Below are 7624 nucleotides of genomic sequence, written 5' to 3' on the forward strand. Positions count from 1 at the left end.
TATAGAAATCCCAGAATATTCATATGAAACAAAACTCAAAAAGATTTGCTAAGGACTTACCTTCAGCTTAATATGTGTAAAGCCATCCAAGAAATATGGAACTATGTGGCTTTACTGAGATAATCTATGGACATGATTCAATGTATATATACTCATTCGTATTTTAGAAATCCTCAAATGTGTGCTGGAAAGTCAATTTGACATACTGAGAATTGACAAACAAGTATCTAGTTGACTCCAAAGCATTATATTAGAATATTGATACTAAAACCAAGAAGACTCAGAAAGTTTGTTCTTTAGACAACTCAGGGTATTTCTGTTAACAAATGCATATAATTACACATTTTTTTATGTATGTCAGTACAAAAAAATGTCATATTCAACCCATGAGAAATTATTGTTGGAGAATATTTTGGTGGTATCAGTATTGGAGTTTATTGAAACAGGAGCTCATGGTTGGTACACTCTTGAATAAATTCAGACTTTTATTCAAATAATCATAGATAATTTCTATCAGTTACTGCTGCATCAAGGGTGTTGGACCTGAGACTAAACAGTGGAAAGTTAGTTTTCTGGACTGTCCCTTAACAATCTAGAGATTGCAACCAGCTGGACGGACTGTGGTGATGAGATTCCAAATTTAGGTGTTCAATGGGTAGAGATCCCACTGCTTGATGACTTTGAAATCCTTATCCTAAATCAGTACAGATTTCCAGTATCATGGTAAATTTTTTAATTTGTGCACAATGAAAAGACATCTGCCATTGTATCTCTCACACTATTGATTTCTTCATGCTGTAACTATTTATACACATAGTTCTTGTCTATGGTGGTAGCAAGCATGTATAAAATGGGTCCAGGTAGTCTGGTAGCTGGAACTGTGTAGAAGAACATGGACAGAGAGGGTCATATGCAAATCAGTGGTGTCGGGACAATCACTATATCAGAGGGATGGTTGTAAATGAAGCAGAGGCCCTTGTAGGATTGGAACATTCAACACCATTTGTGGAAGAGCATGGTAAGGGCCACACATTGTTCTTAACTGTTGAGCTTATGTTGGAGAGGATATGGAGCTAGGGGAACACTCCTACACTGTTGGTGGAATGCAAACTTGTACAGCCACTTTGCAAATCAGTATGGTGGTTTCTCAGAAAATTGGGAGTCAATCTTTCTCAAGACCCAGCTATACCACTCTTGGGCATATACCCAAGGAATGTGCAATCATACCACAAGGACACATGCTCAACTATGTTCATATCAGCATTATTTGTAATAGCCAGAGCCTAGAAACAACCTAGATGCCCCTCAACTGAAAAATGGATAAAGAAAATGTGGTACATATGCACAATGAAGTACTACTCACCAGAGAAAAACAATGACAGCATGAGACTTTCAGGCAAATGGAACTAGAAAACACCATCCTGAGTGAGGTAACCCAGACTCAGAAGGACAAACATGGTATGTACTCACTCATAAGTGGTTACTAGATGTAAAGCAAAGGAAAACCAGACTGCAACCCACAGCTCCAGGGAGACTATCTAGTAAGGAGGACCCTTGGAACTATGCATGGATTGCCCAGGGAAGGAGAAATAGATGAGGTCTGCATGAGCAAACGGGGTGAGGAGGGGTATTGGAGGGTTAGGGATGGGGAATGAGAACAGGGGAATGGGAGGTTTGAGCTGGAACAGGGACAAAGTGGGAAAGAAAGGAAAGAGATACCATGATAAATGAAGACATCATGGGAATATGGAGAAACAGTGTTAGGGAAGTTCCCAGGAATCCACAAGGATGACCCCACCATAGACTACTGGCAATAGTCGAGAGGGTGCCTGAGCTGGCCTACTCTGGTAATCAGATGGCTGAATACCCTGACTGTCATCATAGAGCCTTTATCCAGTGACTGATGGAAGCAGATGCAGAGATCCACAGACAGGTGTCAGGCTGAGCTTCAGGAGTCCAATTGATGAAAGTGAGGAGGAATTCTATGAGCAAGTGACTGGGGGTTCCTCCATTTCCAAGAGTACTAGATGGGTGCCGGACATTCAATGGTTACTTCCTCAGACCCAGGGAAACATTTATACTGACCAAAAAGGGAACTCACCTAATTGCTGCTGTTGGATGGAATGCTGAGAGATTTGTGAGCTGGAAGTTTGGTTCATTGCAGATGGACTAGAGATAAGAGATAGAGTCTTAGTGTGGCTCAGACCACAAGGGGAGAGCACAGGCACCAAGGGAGTCTATTCAGGGTTTTGGCACTAACAATGTAGGTAAATTTATTGCAACTCTGTGGTTTGGTCCCAGGTTTTGACATCAAAATGTGAGTTCTGCAACTGGGGAGTCAGGAAACACCTCGAGCTGCTTAGGACAGCTCTGATGGCTGGAGCTGCCAGGAGACAGTTCAACCCTGGAGGATGAGGTATTCGGGACACCTTGAGCTGCTCAGAACAGCTCTGCCCTGGAGGTGTCCCAGACACCTGGAGCTGCTTAGAATAGCTCTGATGGCTGGAGCTGCAAAGAGACAGCTCAGCCCTGTAAGGGAAGTTTTTCTGACTACTTGGGAGATTCAGGCCTGGAACTGCTTCTGCAGGGGAGGGTATCTTGATTTTTTGGAAGAGTCAGGCTATACCTGCTATGGTGGGGGATGGTCTGCCCTCAGGATATAGCAGTCTTGCTCCTCTCCTGGAAAACTGCTACAGCTGAGCTTTGCTCAGCCCCCACATAAAGGGGTTTCCTAGAAGAGCTCTGCTTCTCCCTCCTAAGAAATTGCAGAAATATAACAATCTCCTCCGGCTCTGGAGAAAAGTGTTATTTTTTTCAGCTCTTTCAGCTCTCCCTTGTTTTGTCCACTGAGGGACGTCTTAGCAAGGATCTTCTCTATGCCAGTGAATGAAGATCTTCACAACCAAAACTTTATTTATTTGATTATTATTATGTGTTTTAATTTTATACATCAGCCATGGGTTCCCCTGTCTTCCCACTCCTGCCCCTAGCCCCACCTTCCCCCAGCCCCTCCCCTCCATTCCCATGACCTTTAGGACCAAGACAACCCTGGGGATTCATTTAAACCTGGTGGATTCAGTACAGGCCGGTCCTGTCCCCTCCTTCCAGACTGAGCATGTGTCCCTGTGTAAGCCCAAGGTTCCAAACAGCCAGCTCATGCACTAACACAGGTCCTGGTCCCACAGAATGGATGCCTCCCAAACAGTTCAAGCCATTCAATTGTCTCACTTATCCAGAGGGCCTGATCTAGCTGGGGGCTCCTCAGCCGTTGGTTCATAATTCATGTGCTTCCATTTGATTGGCTATTTGTCCCTGTGCTTTTTGCAATCTTGGATACAACAATTCATGATCTTGCAGTCCCTCCTCTTTCTCGACAGTTGGACACCTGGAGCTCCACCTGGGGCCTGGCTGAGGATCTCTGCATCCACTTCGATCAGTTATTGGATGAGAGTTCCAAGACGACTGTTAGGGTGTTTAGTCTGATCACCAGACTAGGTCAGATCAGGCTTTCTCTCGACCATTGCCAGCAGTCTACAGAGGATATATCATTATGGATTTCTGGGGAACACTCCAGCACTCTGCCTATTCCTGTTCTCATGTGGTCTTCATTTATCATGCTCTGTTATTCCTCGTTCTCCCTTTCTGTTCTTGATCCAGCTGGGATCTCCTGCTCCCCTAAACGTTCTTTCCCTCAAATCTTGCTCTTCATTACTCCCACTGTCCTCCAGGTTGTTCATGTAGATCTCATCCATTCCTCTGTCATTGGGTGATCCTTGGGTCTTTCCTAGGGTCCCGTTTTCTAGGTAGCCTCCCTGGAGTTGTGTAGCAGTCTATTCATCTTTCTTTTACATCTAGTATCCTCCTATGAGTGAGTATATACCGTGTTTGTCCTTCTGAATCTGGGTTACCTCACTCAGGATGATTTTTTTCTAGATCCATCCATTTGCCTGCAAACCTCATGATGTCATTGTTTTTCTCTGCTGAGTAGTACTCCATTGTGTATATGTCCCATATTTTCTTTATCCATTCTTCAGTTGAAGGGCATCTAGGTTGTTTCCAGGTTCTGGCTATTACAAACAAAGCTGATATGAACATAGCTGAGAAAATGTCCTTGTGGTATGATTGAGCATTCCTTGGGTATATGCCCAAGAGTGCTACAGCTGGGTCTTGGGGGAGATGGATTCCCAATTTTCTAAGGAAGTGCCATATTGATTTCCAAAGTGGCTGTACAAGTTTGCATTCCCACCAGCAGTGGAGGAGAGTTCCCCTTGCTCCCCATCCTCTCCAGCATAAGCTGTCTTCAGTGTTTTTGATCTTAGCCACTCTGACAGGTGTAAGGTGGTATCTCAGAGTCATTTTGATTTGCATTTCCCAGATAATTAGGGATGATGAGCAATTCCTTAAATGTCTTTCAGCCATTTGAACTTCCTCTGTGGAGAATTCTGTTTAGCTCTGTAGCCCATTTCTTAATTGGACTGTTGGGCATTTTGATGTCTAATTTCTTGAGTTCTTTATATATTCTGGATATCAGCCCTCTGTCAGATGTGGGGTTGATGAAGACCTTTTCCCATTCTGTAGGCTGTCGCTTTGTCTTCTTGACCGTGTCCTTTGCTCTACAAAAGCTTCTCAGTTTCAACAGGTCCCATTGATTGATTGTTTCTCTCAGTGTCTGTACTACTGGTGTTATATTTAGAAAGTGATCTCCGGTGCCAATGCATTCAAGACTACTTCCTACTTTCTCTTCTATCAGGTTCATAGTAACTGGAGCTATGTTGAGGTCTTTGATCCACTTGGACTTAAGTTTTGTGCATGGTGACAGATATGGATGTATTTGCAGCCTTCTACACATTGACATCCAGTTATGCCAGCACCATTTGTTGAAGATGCTTTCTTTTTTCCATTGTACATTTTTGGCTTCTTTGTCAAAAATTATATGTTCATAGGTGTGTGGGTTAATGTCAGGGTCTTCAATTCGATTCCATTGGTCCACATGTCGGTTTTTATGCCAGTACCAAGCTGTTTTTATTACAGTAGCTCTATAGTAGAGCTTGAGGTCGGGGATTGTGATGCCTCCAGATGTTGTTTAATTGTACAGGATTCTTTTGGCTATCCTGGGTTTTTTGTTTTTCCATATGAAGTTGAGTATTATTCTTTGGAGATCTGTGAAGAATTGTGTTGGTAATTTGATGGGAATTGCGTTGAATCTGTAGATTGCTTTTGGTAAGATTGCCATTTTTACTATGTTAGTCTTGCCTATCCCATGAGCATGGGAGATCTTTCTGTTTTCTGACATCTTCAATTTCTTTTTTCAGGGACTTAACGTTCTTGTCATATAGGTCCTTCACATGCTTAGTTAGAGTAACCCCAAGGTATTTTATATCATTTGTGGCTATTGTAAAGGGTGATGTATCTCTGATTTCCTTCTCAGCCTGTTTGTCTATTGTATATAGGAGGGCTACTGATTTTTTTGAGTTGATCTTGTATCCTGCAATGTTGCTGAAGGTTTTTATTAGCTGTATCAGTTCCTTGATTGAATTTTTGGGGTCACTCATGTATACTATCATGTCATCTGCAAATAGGGAGTGCTTGACTTCTTCCTTTCCAATTTGTACCCCCTTAATCTCTTCTGCTTTAATTGTCCTTTCCTCTAGTTTTTTATAGCGTTCTTCCCATTTTTTGTTTGTCTGTTCCTCTACTTTATTTTTTACTTCTTCTATATAACCTAGCCTCTTCATGATGTTACTTATAAGGCTGTTTTCTTCTTCTTCTTCTTCCTCTTCCTCTTCCTGTTCCTGTTCTTCTTGTTCTTGTTCTGCTTCTGCTTCTGCTTCTGCTTCTGCTTCTTCTGCTTCTTCCATTCTTTGATGTTCAGGTCTAGCTGTTGGAGAAGGGCTAGGTTCTGGTGATGCTGTATTGCTCTTTATTTTGTTGTATGTACTTCTGCCTTGGCATCTGCCCATCTCCCCTTGGGTTCGTTCTTGGTCTTATCAGTGTACTTGGTCCAGAGAGAGCTGACAGATTTAGGGATCCTCTCTCTGGTCCAGATGGAAGCTCTGGGCCAGATGGGAGCGCTGGTCTAGATGAGAATGCTGGCCAGATAGGAGCTGGAGTGCTGGACTCTGAGTCTCGGGAAGTCCCTGGGGTCTCCTTATCTTGTCCAGATGGAATCTCCTCTTGTCCAGATGGGAGTTCCTCTGGTCTCTGGTCCAGATGGGAGTTCCAGGGCAGGATGGAAGCTAGGGGCTGGTCTCTGATTCTCAGGAAGTGGCTGGAGTCTCCGGCAGATGGGTGTGGGGGCAGGGTGTGGAGACTGTGGGGTCTGCCTGCAGTCTTGGAAAAGGGGAGCCTTCCCGCAGGGCCGGAAACTGGGGCCAAGTTGGGCAGGTCCTCCCTGGATGACCTGTGTCCAGCGGTGGGACCCAGGGGCAGTTGCCTCTCTGGCTATAACCCCAGGTACTCACCTCTGGTCCAGATGGGAGTTCCGGGGCGGACAGCAACCAAAACTCTTTGGAGAAAGAGATTTATTTGAGAAGGAGGAGTCCAGGAGATTTGCTGCCTCTAGCAGGGTGGAGAGAACAGTCCACAACTGACCAGGCAGGGTTTTTTATGTAGGAGTCAACCAGTGATTGGTTATTTTTTTTCTGCCCAGGGAGTGGCCAGTGTTGTGGGTTAGGGACAGAGATGGCCCTGATTTTAGAGTCAAAAATCACCTAGTAACTATGCATATGGTCAAGCAATCCTCTAATGCAGCCCTTCTGGGTGAGGCAAGCTCAGATCTCACTAGGAAACCTTTGTGGGCCTCCACACACAATATATGACATTCTCAGAAAATAATTAGCATTACACTGAACTTGAATGTATCTACTGGAGAAGCAGCCAATGCTCCCTGTTGTTCTACTCTGAGATTGTGTCTCAGAAAGAAATACTGGACCTCTTCTTTTCAAATCCAAGTGTCAAAAATGCACATATAAACTACACTGATATTAACAACAGATACTGAATCAAAATAAGAGCAATAACATATACCCACAGTATTAGTAAGAATCCAACTAACCACATCCACAATACAACTCATGATGGAGTTTCTTGAAAAATAAAACAAATAAAAAATGAGACTGGGTGTGAGAGGCCATCCTGCTGTGCATGATGAGCTGCAAGCCAGCTAAGGTTAAAAGGTGAAAATAAAATTTAAGCATATATTTCCCATGTAACATTCCCTTCAAATCTGACACAAAACACTAAGAGTGAAGGATTTTAAATGACAAAAAGATTTTCTCTGTAAATTTATTTCAGAGGAACACTACATTTAATAATAAAGATTTTCACACATTGGCACTGTAATTGTCACTGATTCAAAGCACCAGGGATAGCTGCATGACTACACAGAGCCTCAGTGAGGAAGATGATGAGTAGGGCAACCATCAAACAGATGACACTGTGGCCTCAGACAGGGAAAAACCCAGGACAGAACAGAAGGGTTTCTCCTTGGGAGATAGTTTCCTGGTATAGCCAATAACCAAGCTGCAAACACCACATCAATGCCAGCTCCTAATCCCTGATGCAGCCATACCAACTGTGGCAGCCCAAGTACGAATTCACTCTGCTGTGGCATGAGTATCCCAGG

Source organism: Onychomys torridus, unplaced genomic scaffold, assembly GCF_903995425.1.
Source record: "Onychomys torridus unplaced genomic scaffold, mOncTor1.1, whole genome shotgun sequence".
Taxonomy (NCBI): domain Eukaryota; kingdom Metazoa; phylum Chordata; class Mammalia; order Rodentia; family Cricetidae; genus Onychomys; species Onychomys torridus.